This window comes from Chelmon rostratus, chromosome 2, assembly GCF_017976325.1.
Source record: "Chelmon rostratus isolate fCheRos1 chromosome 2, fCheRos1.pri, whole genome shotgun sequence".
Classification (NCBI taxonomy): domain Eukaryota; kingdom Metazoa; phylum Chordata; class Actinopteri; order Chaetodontiformes; family Chaetodontidae; genus Chelmon; species Chelmon rostratus.
In genome coordinates this window covers 24,265,405-24,278,151 of record NC_055659.1, presented here as the reverse complement: position 1 = coordinate 24,278,151, position 12,747 = coordinate 24,265,405, and the positions used below count along the sequence as shown (strand labels likewise).

Genomic DNA, 12,747 nt, shown 5'->3' with positions numbered 1-12,747 from the left:
GAGTGACACAGAGCTCTGCCTCTCACTAAATAACTGTCAGTCTGCCCTCGTCCACTCTGACCCCTCTGGCAGCCTCCCTCTGAGCCACTCGAACTCCCCTCTGGACTCTCATTGGCAGCCTTAGCGGCTCCCCGAGCCAAGCATGGCCCTCCTTTCAAGCCTGGTCTCTAACTGATTGGTTGGACCCCTCTAGCCCTAGGCATGCCAGAAGGGCTTTCAACTGGCCCCAGGCTGCTGCTGATTGGCCAGGCTGTCAGGACCGCATGTCCCCTACGGGAGCATGTGGCAGCAGCTTTGGTTGAGGGATGCAATTTGACAATGGCGACAGGTGGAGAGGAAAAAGTGCAAGAGCAGCAGAAAGCTCCTCATTCCCAAACGTCCACCCCCCCATCTATAACTGTATCTATATCTATCTCTTTATTGCTGCTGTCTTTCCCTTTGGTCAGCCTTACAGCAGCCAACCATGTCTTCACTGTAAATTAGCTTGTGGGACATTTCTCATGTCATGGAAGAACCTGTAGTATGGTTGACTTGTCATCCCTGTAGGGATACACTGGATCACAAAACTCACGGTTCGGATTGTTTCACGGTTTTGAGTCATCTGTTTCTATGCCCAGTTTCTCATTTACACAAGTGAAACACAGTGAAAATGCTCAAAGTCCTAGCCTGCAGGATGCAGAATGTTCTGCTATAACTCTAGTAATCATGAGCTGCGTAGGCGATGTGTTTGTTTCAAAATGGCTGCTGCACTCTGACACCAATTAGGATCGTCCATGTCATGTCTTCAGCCAACATCGTCAGCGAGAGACTGCATGGGCAGGAAGTGCCTCCGTCTCTTCTTTCGTGTAAAGATGACTGGCGCTTCTTCTGGTGAATGAAACTCTGAAAACGAGGATTTGCTGCTTCAGTGGGTAATTTACAGCCAGCGCAAGGAATTCAGTGCAAGTATAGATACCCTAAATATAGACACAGATTGCCTAAATATCAATATAGATATTTATCTAGATACTAAGCAGCCTTATGTGGAGAACGGCAAGACATACCATCAGAAAACTATATGCAGGAGGCTAATTGTTGGGGAATGGTCATTAAAGTCACTCTTCCTCAACCCAATCATTGCACTTCGGACCAAACACAGCATAAATTTATCTATCTTTTCACTGCTACTCTCCATCGAGATTTAGGGAATTATCACTTTAAAAAGTAACAGCGGCAGTGTAACTGCATTTCACGCTATGATGATTAAATTTTGAATTAATCCACGAGGGTGATCAGTGCAGATCAGGGATCGGCTGTGTTCAGTTGCATCACTGCAGCCTTGCAGCAGAACGGTGCGATTAAACAAGTTAAGACTCTCCAGGGGTCCGCGGCCTGTTTGGAGCAGGTAAGACAAGATCGTCAGCCTCTGTCTCCTCCGTTCCCATCGCGGAATTAGAGAATGTGGCTCTCTTTATAAGGGAGACAGAATGGCTGTATTGGCTCTATTCTTCTCCCCTCACTGTGAATCAGGGGAATTAATGCCATTGTTAATGCAGAGAGACCACTGGTACATTTCAACAGGATTCTCGCCTCTCGCAGAGCTCATCTAAATTGCCTGGCTAATGCTGTAATTGGGTTTGTGAGTCACTTCTTAACTTCCATTAATATTTGTTCTCCCTCTAATTGCCCCTTTTCCCAATCCTACATTATTCCTCCGTCTGCCTAATGGTCTGAGGTGGAGGCAGTGACGTGCGTGTGCGCGCACGCGTGTACGCTTGAGAAAGCATCTAATCTATTTTTGAGCAGATACAAAATGTTAAAGTGCCGGGACTTCTTTCTCTCTTCCAGGAAGCGATGAATGACATGCAGGACGGAGTTGGAGGGTATTCGAATTTAAGAGAGAGACGGTCAGAATTTGAGGAACATCCTCCAGATGTCTGTGATCCGTATGAGCTGAGAATAAAAAAAATATCTCCTCCAAAAATTTAATATCAGTTCTTAAAAGAGAGCTAAACTCTTTCATTTGAAGGTTATGTATTGGATATGCTGCCGGCATTCAGAGTGCTTTCCACTGTTCATTAAAATACATATTACTTGGCAATGCCTCTGCTTTCTCAGATGTTTTCTTCTAGGCTTTATCCATCTTTTCACACTCACCTATAACTAGATTGTCTTTTCCTCTTATACATCGCATTAAAACAGGTCCTCTGGAAGGGGAACACAAGGTTTCAGCCTTGTTTCCCTAATTGTGAAGAAAAAAGTCTCCAATCTTTTATCTTTAAATACAAATCCACTTCACAGATACATAACCTCAGGAACTTCAAGGATTCAATTCAATTGACCGTGTGAGGAAGTGCAGAAGAACGGCTGAATAACAGTGTCAGTACCAGAGCAGAAAAACCTTCCTCAGGTGGCAACTCTTGCTCGTTTGTATTGATGGGACTCTCACTGCTTCTGTCCCACTGGGAGGAATGGGAGGAGGGAGTGCGGGCGGATGAGAGACAGGGGGAGACGGAGATAGACAAACTGAAATGGCAGCACAAATATAGACAGAATGGGAGAGCGCGCCAAATGAAAAGGAGGGTGTATGAGGCAAAAATAAAATAAAAAATGCATATTTCAGAGCTGCATGGAGCTTGGTTCATTTCCCATTCAGTTTGGGATCCATAATGGACTAGCATGCCTGTGTGCCGAGGCCCAGATGCGCCTGTTCTTTATGAGTACCGGGGATAACTGTGTGCGACGGTGGCTGTCAGTGGCTCTCACTTGAGAAATATTAAACCTGAGCTCTCTGCAGCTTCTCCCTCCCAGACCTCCTATGTGACTATTTTTAAAACCATCCGCACCATTCCCTTCTCATGATGCCGCTAAATTGACAGGTGTTACCCCTCTTTATCGCCACACTTCTGCGCGTAAGGTTGTTATTGTATTCTGCAGGAAAGAAAGTTTGAAGGCTGGCAAAAACTTGAGGTCCCACATTTTCCATAATTGGAAATTTTGTTTCCATTTTGTCAGCCCATCTCTCTCGTTCTTTCATCCTCTGCTTCCCTATTTCCTCCCCTGTCATTTTGTTGGATGTTTGTGTGGATGGCATATCAGGCTATTTGAATTCCTCTTCCCCATCAAAAGCAGGGCACATCAGCTTTGAAGAGTGACAAGCACACAGCAGGAGGGATCAAAGCAATGCAAAACTGAAATTTAAGAGGAAGTTAAAAAGCATGTAGTTTTGCCATTTCCCTCATGTTCAACAAAGAGAAAGCAGATACTGTATAACAGCAGGGAAGATGAGACATTATCTAACACAGCCATTTTCAAGGATGCCTGTGTAGTCTGCAGATGCACAGATGCTTTTGATAATGCTACTTAACATAGCAATTCACCCATTTGCAGTGACTCGTGTTTGCAGCCATTCCAGCATCCCCACGAGTGCAAAGGTTTATTGTCAGATCTGAATATTTTCACCCCAGTGGTGACACTGGAGTCAGACTGTTCAAGATAGGAAAATCAATAGTGTATTCCAGCATGACAGTGTCATTTTCTTTCCTTAAAACCGCGCACTAAGGTGCCAGACCTGCTTCGAATCTGTTACTGAAACATACAAAAAAAAAACTGAAAGCATATTTTAAAACCATTAAATAGCTTGCCAGCAATTCCCCAAGTGAAAGGCAGCAGCGTAAAAAGGAGCAGTAAAGCAAATAGAAATTAGACATATGAGCTTGCAGCTGAAATTGCTGGAAATTTACACTACTTTGAGGGAAATTTGAGTCATTTCGGGGGGGCAAGAGCACCAGTGAGCAAATTAGATTTGGTTATCTCTAAAACCCTGTTTAAAACCACAAAACCCTCTGATTGTTTTCTGCTTGCTCTGAATCCACATGTTGATCGACCATCAGGTGCTTAGACCTCAGCTAATCCTGACTCCGAGCTCTTTGCCTCATTATTTCAATTTTGGACAATAAAAATTCAGAATCATGCTTTCATCCTCGCGTAATAGCCATGTTGTTATGACACATGTGCTTGTGTGATTATGTAAACAGGCGGTTAGGACTGGGAGACGGCGTCTAAAAACAGAGCAGGCTTGTGGGTACATGAGGCAGCCAGTCGGTAAGTAGTTTCTATTAAAGGCAGGCAAATATTTGGCAGGGACGCTGTCTTAATTTTGGTTGACAGCTATGACAGCTTAAGCGTGACGCCAGAAGGTGTCTGTGATAGTCTGTCTGTGACCTGAGTGTTTGGCATCACTTCCTCCCACAATGCACCTCAGCATGGAAATGGCTTAACTTGAATTTGGCTGAGCTGCCTTTTTTTTTCTACGTGTTAACCATCCCTCAAACTCACGTACTTACATCTCTCATAGCAAACTATAAGAACTGCGGTGTCGTCGGTGCTTTCCATACTTAGCTCTGGTGCTATCAGTGACATTTACTGTGTCACCCAGTAATATAAATAGCTGACATTATGTCTCTGCTGTTTACTCTCTCTATATGTAACAGCATTTTATATACAGTACAAAGTATATAAACATTTCCTTATTGTCGTCATTGTCCTCTGTATTCAGAAGAACACAATTATTAGATTTTAATTAAATAACAATTAAAGATCACAATAAAATGTAATCTAGGATAGATGAAAGGAAACCATCATGAGCAAAGAGTTAAGATATGAGGAGAAGAAGAAAAAAATCAGCCCTACACGTTTAGTACAGCACATTTAAAGCATCATCCAGGTTTCTATATTCTGTACATACACTATATAAATGAAAGGAAAATGTTTTTGTGTCTATTTTGACTATGGGACATGCTAACATTGCACTCGTCACCTCCATTATAAATATTCAAGAAACATGGACAACACAAAACGACAGACTATGGCAAGCTTTAAAATAGCATTTTACCAGGAGGTACTGAAGTGCACAGTTTTGAGTTTACTTTCAGAAACCTTCAGTGAATTAATGTGAATTTGAAACAATGTATGTGAAATTGAATTGTATTTGGAAAGCCTTAGGGGGATCATGCTGCTTGTCACAATATTTGTTGCATTGCAGAGTCTGCACTTCTCAAATCTCCACAATGAAGATGGCAGGAGTAGAGTTATTATGACTAATGGTCGGAGTGGAAACAGCTGGAAACGTGAGACCCAGGCTGAAAAATAGCAGAATTATCCTGTGTTTTACCCTTTAGTTATCTGGCATGTAAGTAGATGGACAGGAGCTGGCTGACCCGACTTTTGCTTATTTGCAGTAATGAAACTTCTAGTAAATGCAGACCAACTTCTCTACCCCTCATTTTGAACGCCTGTGTGACAATTACACAACTTCAGTGGCAACAAGATGCAGTGCTGTCCTCGTGATAATAGAGTAGGTGAGTGTAAATTCACAGAGTGTTCTTATTGTGTTGGATAGATCTGTGGTGTTATATGATCCCCTAGTTTCCTAGTGTGACTCTTGAGCCTGTGAAACCTGTGGGGGGTGTTTGATGTGCCCTAAAGGCAAAGTGAGGTGACTAAGCCCATAAAGGGCTATAAAATAAAGAGAGAGAGAGCGTGTGTGTGCGTGTGTGTGTGTGTGTGTGTGTGAAGCCAAAGGACTACAACACAGTCCTGAACCATTAAGCGTGGACAAGACATAAAAGAGGCTATCAAAGTGTGTAAACCACAGATTCCCATTATTGTGTGACATTAGCCCATAGCACACAGTAACCCTTCGTGATCCCGTGGGTGCCTGCAGCACACTGTCCTTTAATGACTTCCTGGTTGAATGATTGTTGTTTCCTGGAAGCAAAATAGCACCAGGCAAAGCGCTACAGCTCCACATATGCTTGTCCTTTTGCATAGCAGAATGCTGCTTTGTTCCTTTTTGCAGTAATGCTAGAACTACAGTAAGTCAGACATGCAGTGAATGGATGAAACACAGACTACCATCAAATAAACACCAATTTAGTGGCTGTTTATGTAGGAATCAAACTATTTATGCAGATAGGGTGATCATACAGAGTTGGATCAAGGAGATTTGGACAGACTGGAGCTGCATAGTGCGCTAATTAGGCAGCCAGCCGCTATGCTCAGTAGATGGAAAAGTACTGCTTGGTATTCCTTTCCTTCTACTGTATCTGTTTGTGTGCCGTGCGCCACCCCGAGGAGTTTAACAGAACGCTAATTCTTCATCTAATTTTCCCCAACTCCCCGCTGCTTTCGCTCCCCGCGTCTCTCTGCCTCCATCCCTCTCCATCTTTCTTCTCACGCTGATAGCTTGTCCCACAGGATCCCAGCAGTTGTCACTAATCAAGGAAATCACTCTCAAAGAGCTACAAATAGGTCACTTATCTGATGTCTGGTCTGATCTGACGGAGACAGACAGCCAGTTAAGTCCCTCGCATCTGCCTCCCTCTGCTATTTCTAGTGTGATTAGTAGCCGTTCTATCTACCAGGAGGTGCTGAAGTAAGAGAGACAATGAAAGATAGCAATAGATAGAGAGAGACGGAGAGGGAGAGGAGGATAGAAATCCCAGCTTTCATCATTAGCATTCCATTCAAATGGCTCAATTGAGCAGTTGTCACTCAAGGGATTCCCAGGACTCCGAGAAGCCATGCTTCTTCATTTATTCAATTTATTGATATAAAGACTCTTCATTAAGAGACACCGGCAAATGTGACATCTGGTCTCAGGTGGCCCCAAAGTGGAATTTTAAGCAGGCGTGGAAACAGAGGCCGTGTGACGTGTAAGAGCTCCTTTGTCTCCTCTAGGGGCTATTACACAAATGTGGCAGCTACACACGGTCCGCTTTGAAGTTGGAAGGGAGACACGCACACTCAGACAAGCGTGCACACGTCTGGATGAAGAAGCACAGGCCCGTGGCAGGTGAAAATTTCATATGTGCGTTTCCCACACGACGGCCCTGTGAATTATTGAACTGAGCTGGTCCTCTTGATCCACGCTTTGGTGTGCACACAGAGAATCTCTTACCTGTCAAACACTCCACTACACACACATACATGGATACAAGCTTCTTCTTCTTTTTTTTGCGTGCTCCTGCAACTCGAGCAGATGGGACTCTCTGCGGTGCGCCTCAGTTCATCTCTTGTTGTTTTGAACAGTGAGGCCTCAACGCGTTTGTCTCCTTCACAGATAAGACGGAGGATCTCTCAGGCACGTTCTCCTTACCGAAATGCATAATGTGTCTTTCCTGCTCCACATTATCTATCTGTTATCCAAACAGATGACACTGATGATGAGGGTGAATGATCAAATTATGTTATTATTTATGCCATGATTTCATCCTGCTTTGATTGGCAGATGGTGGGCGTCATGAATAATAAATGTAATTTGTCTTACAGTATCATTGTCACGCAAGAGTGATTACACGTATAAGGAGAGCAGCCTGTGTGCACTGATTGACAGGGGTTAAACAATGCTGTACGTTACACTGAACCTGCAGCGTCCACGTATAGATCTTGTGTGAAGTGAGCTCAGGAAATGAAAATTGTGTCTGTGAAAGCTCGCAGCCGAGTGCTACGCTGTGGGTGTGGGAGGACTATGTTGGAAATTAAGAGAGAGGGTATCATGTTCAAACAGAGAGATGTTTTATGCAGACGCTGCCGTCACCACTGAACGGATGAAGTAATTTCATTTTCATGCATGATGTGCAACCCCACAGACCAGGAAAATTGCATAGGAGGGGAAGAGGAAGATAGAGAGAAAAAAAGGGCCAAGCCTTCCTTTTTCTCCATTTGACTCTGATTATTCCCTCCGACTTGTAACCATAGTGATAGTTCGGTCCCAATAAAAAAGAGTCAACGCAGTGTTCAGAGCCAGAGGGTGAGGTCAGAGGAAAAAATGGTATGAAGATATTTGGCATTTAAAGATATATCAAACTGGACCGAGATCCATGAAAATCCATAAATTCAATCCATACAATCGGGTGTAAGGCGTCATCATCCATTGTAATCTGATTACACCTCTACAAACCTCTACAAATGTAACAGTTTGAGTCTGAAAAACCACTTGTGAACTGAACTGCTCACAGTTCAACAACAGCCTGTGAAGAGCATTCATCGACTATTAAGGAGTCACAAGTAAAACAAGTTGGGAATACACAAGAGAAGAGACAGAAAAGTCTTCATTTCATGTTTAGACTTTACAGTCTTGTGCATGTTCAGACTTTATGTAGGAAAGACTTTGACCCAAAATCGACCCAGTCTGGATTACGTCCTCAGATCTTTATTCGGTGTAGGGTAAGCAGGCGTCTTAGCTGTTACTGACTGAATGCATTAAGGCTGGTGTGCAGTAATTACATGACACAAATTGTACTTCACTATTAATGTGTCTAGATGTGTGTGTTTTTTAAGATTGAGTCTCCTGCATTTCTCTGCGTGATGAGAATACTCTAACAGCATTCATATGATTTCGACTAGAATAATCACTTAACTTCTGTGACCTCAGTTTGCCCCGAGGTCACTGAGCCTGTCCGTACCGGTTTGGTCCAAACTGCCCATAAACACAAAACAAAAGTTCGAGGAATAGTTTTGTGGTAAATAAGATTATTCGCTCTCTCTGAGCACCAGTAAATGTGAAGCTCCCACCAGCAGCAGGATAGCACAGCACAAAGACTGGAAACAGGGGGGAGTGGCTAAGCTGGCTCTTTCCAAAGGTAACAAACCTCTAAAGCTCACAAAGCAACATGTTTTATCTCATCTGTAACAAAACAGAAGGGTAAAAATGTGGTTTTATGCAGGCTTGTGTACCGAACTGTTTCTTGGCTGAGCTTTTGAGCTGCTGGTAGGTGGATTTTGTTACCTTTAGACACAGCCGTCCTAGCTGCTTTCCCCTGTTTCCTGTCTTTGTGCCAAGCTAAGCTAACTGGCTGCTGGCTGCAGCGTCATGTTTTTAACATACAGACATGAGAGTGGTATCGATCCTCTCGTTTAACTTTAATATTTAACATTTTGGGAAACGTCTTGTCCAAAACAGTTCCTTTAAATACTAGGAATACAAATAGAAATGCTACAGGGATTAATAAATGAAAGAATAATAACTATTCTGAAGCTTCAGAGGTGACGGCCTTTGTTTTCCAGCTTAGTCATGGTAACACCTTCAGACCCATCAATTTATGTAATGTCACATTAACATTGATGCATTTTGTGGTGAGACAGTAGAATTCTTGCCCATTGATAATCAATGCCACAGGAAGAAATGTTACAATCCCGTCGTCTTCTTTCGTCTTTGAAGTCAGCAAGGTGCTGAGCAAAAGTATTGATGTTTTTATTGCTGTGGCGGCAGAAGCACTCATACTGGAACTTGCTCAAAGTAAAATATATCACCCCTTAAATGTCACATTTCGAATTGTGTGTGAAATAACAGCCAAAGTGTTAAAGGTGGAACAGGCACATGGAGATATTAAGTCAGCAGCTGAGAATAATGGCATGAATCATTTTCACCCCATTCAGGCGTTAAACCGTCAGAAATAAAGAAAGTCACAAAGTCTTTTTTAGACTTGTTCAAGGTCTGCTGAGAAGCTGCCATAAAGGTAAAGAAAGCTAAGAACTCCACAGGTCAGACAAAATATTCTGACAGTGGATCTGTTTCCCACTCAGGCTGTAGGTTCAAAGTGTGCACAAAAGCAAGCTCTCAGTGGAAATGTAATCTATCTTTCAGACATACGGCGTGCTCTGTCTTCTCAAAAACTTTTGGTTTTATGACAAAATGACAATTTATGTCACTCTGCTCAGAACATTTTGTGCATTCTGCAGCAAGTGCAGGACAAGCCTGCAAAGCCAGGACTGAAACCCAGATTTTCCTCTCTGTTGAACTTGTTTCTCTGATTCTGTCCACAGATCCGCTCAGATCAGGACAAGGACGTTGGCATCCGCTACAGCATCACAGGAGCAGGCGCCGATCAGCCCCCGAGTGGGATCTACAACATAGACCCCATTAGCGGCAACATGTTTGTCACCCAGCCCCTGGACAGAGAGGAGCGAGCCTCCTTCCACGTAAGGCAGAAATGAGTCTTTCTTGTCTGTTTCTGTTTCCCCTCCAGCTCCATTTACGTCCGTCTCATTATCTCCCAATTATCCCTGTGGAAATGTGCCTATCCTTTTCCCTCCCCCACCCACCTTTAGTTCTAACACTAATGTTGCCTGCCGACCAGTCATGAGCCGGGCTGCATTCAGAGAAATCCCCGTGCTGTTAGCTGCAGCACAGAGCCTTCGCACCAGTCACTCCATTGATGCCGAAGCCAGCAATGAAATGATGAATGCCTTTGCAAAACACACAGCCACTTCAGCTGTCATCTAGATTGAGGTTTAGCTGCACAGTGTAGCGCCGGATAGATAGAACAGAGGGAAGGAGACAGAGGCGAGGTGGAGTGCAGGAAAACTGTTGTCTTTGTTCTTTCCATCAGAGCTAATGAGCAGGTGCAGCTTCAAGTGTGTGTGTGTATGCGTCTGTGTGCCTGCAAAGGTGTGTGTGCGTGCACTCGCGCGTGTGTGTGTGCATGCATTGAATGCGGATTGACATATGATGTGTGTTCACGAGTCAGGTCTTTCTCTTTCCAATCTCTACTCAACTCCTGCACTTTCTTTCCCACCTCCCTCACACATTGTTGCACTCTCCAGCTGTGTTGTTCAAAGGTGCAAGCTGACAGCTGTACAGCTAGCCTGAATGCGGCCCACAGGATTCCACACACGCACACACACACACACACACACAGGGGAGGTTTGAGTTCATGATTGGCCCCTCTGGAACCTCAGGTTAAACAGCTCCGTGAATGCGTGAATTCAATATGCAGACCACAAGGGACTTGTGTTAACGCTAGGCCATTGGTTCATATACGCACATTACAGGTTTCAATTTATATCAGCGAGGACTAACACCTCCGCTCGAGGTGAGCGCTGGTGTCAGGCTCGCAACGCCCACGTGCCTGTCAGCATGATAGATGGCTACGCCGCCGATAGAGCTAATTCAAAAGCGTGCTGCTGTCTCCGAGGAAGAATAAAGGAGAGTGGATCCCTTCAGCGTCTCTATCGGCGCACACTCTCAGCAGTATGCACACATTCTAAATGCCAATGCGCGCGCTCGCAGTGCGAGTGCGTGCGGTGACTATAAACAAAGACAAAGCTCTAGATGCTTGTCTTCGTGATTGGTTTGTCTCGTACTTCTGTGTGTGTGTTCCATTTAGTTTTAGATGAGCCTCTTGTTGCCTTACTGCGCTACGTTGAGGCTCTGGACCCTGCTGCTGGCGTGTTTCATGTCTCTCCACACCTGCTCTAACACTCAACCAGCAAATTGGGATCAATAAAGCAGCCAGGTTATTGGTCCCTGGGAAAGGACAGCCGCTCAGTAAACAGTTCTTATTTGACAATGCCTATAGTGAAAACAGCATGTTAGGTTGAGGGCACTTCAAGTTGACTGTGGTTCCTATTTACACTCCCAAGGACCCATGCTGCTTGTGATGTGTTGTATGATTTATTGTAGGAGAATGTAGCCAGTGTTTGACCCAGGGGAAATTTAGTCCATTGCTTACTTTCTTTCAACTTGACACGAAGTTCCCAGCACTGCTGTGCTCTCGCAGGCCAAACTTTGCTTGTTAGTTTTAGGTTCGAGTGAAAAGAGAGACGAGGCTGCTGTTTTTGACAGACTAGCACCAGGGGGAAGTGATCTGTGAGGTAAGGAGAGTGGGTGTTAGCCTGAGCTTTGGTTTTGTCAGACAGATCTGCAGTGAGTCAGCGGGGCACAAGGAGGAAATGAGCAAATAGCTGAACGTCTGTGATTTTTTTTTTTTGTTTTGTTTTCATATTTGTTTGTTTGTGAATGCACGTACTTTAGTGGACTGTGAGCGCTCGAATGTGTGCTCTATGCAGCTGCTGTCGAGACATTTATGTTCATTTGGAGACGAAATCATGTGGATCAGGTGTGCTTGCAAGTTGCTCAGCATCCACCAGCATCCATATGCATCATATATGTTTATGACCTATTTAGGATTTTGTCATCCTGATTTTCCATATAATAATTTTGCTATGTTTGTCTTTTCTGTACACTTAATCCTGAGAGAGGGATCCTTCCTCTGTGGCTCTTCCTGAGGTTTCCATTGTTTTCACATTAATGAGTTTGCATAATGATAAAGCTGTATAGATAAAACTGACTTGACTTAATGAACACCATTAAATGTAGTATTTGCTAAATTTGAAAATATAGGAAGCATTTTTTATTGACTATTGAACAAGACTAAGAGTCTAGCCAATTATTTTACTTAGGCACAGTGGTGCTTTGAGCTAAATGCTAACGTCAGTATGCTAACATGCTCAAAGTGACAATGATAACATGCTGATGTTTAGTACATATGTATGCCGTATACATCTCCTTAGTTTAGCATGTTAGCATGCTCACATTTGTTAATTAGCAAGAAAAACAAAGTACAGCCGAGGCTGATGGGAATGTCATTAGTTTTGCAGGTATTTGATGACAAAGCAAAGTGCTGGACAAATGTGGCCTGGTGATGGCTCTAGGTGAATCAGAGGATAGATTGTGTGGAGATGATGCATCCTTCAAAATGCTCGGTCAGTCCATCCAGTAGATGTTGAGATATTTCACTTAATAAACGGCAACTGTGACCTCCTGGTGGCGCTAGAGGGAAAGTGAGAAAATCATGAAAGACATTTGAATGTAACTTCTAGTGTAACAGGACACAGGGATAGAGCGAGGTTAAGAGGGATTATTGTACGACTTGCAGGGATGAGATGGATCAAAGCGGGTGAATAACGTAGAAGAGCGAGGGT

At 43.8% G+C, this 12,747-nt stretch overlaps 1 pseudogene; it reads left to right on the top strand.

Annotated features, from left to right (window-relative positions):
* Positions 1-12,747, top strand: part of LOC121617849 — a 195,450-nt pseudogene that overhangs the window by 142,055 nt on the left and 40,648 nt on the right.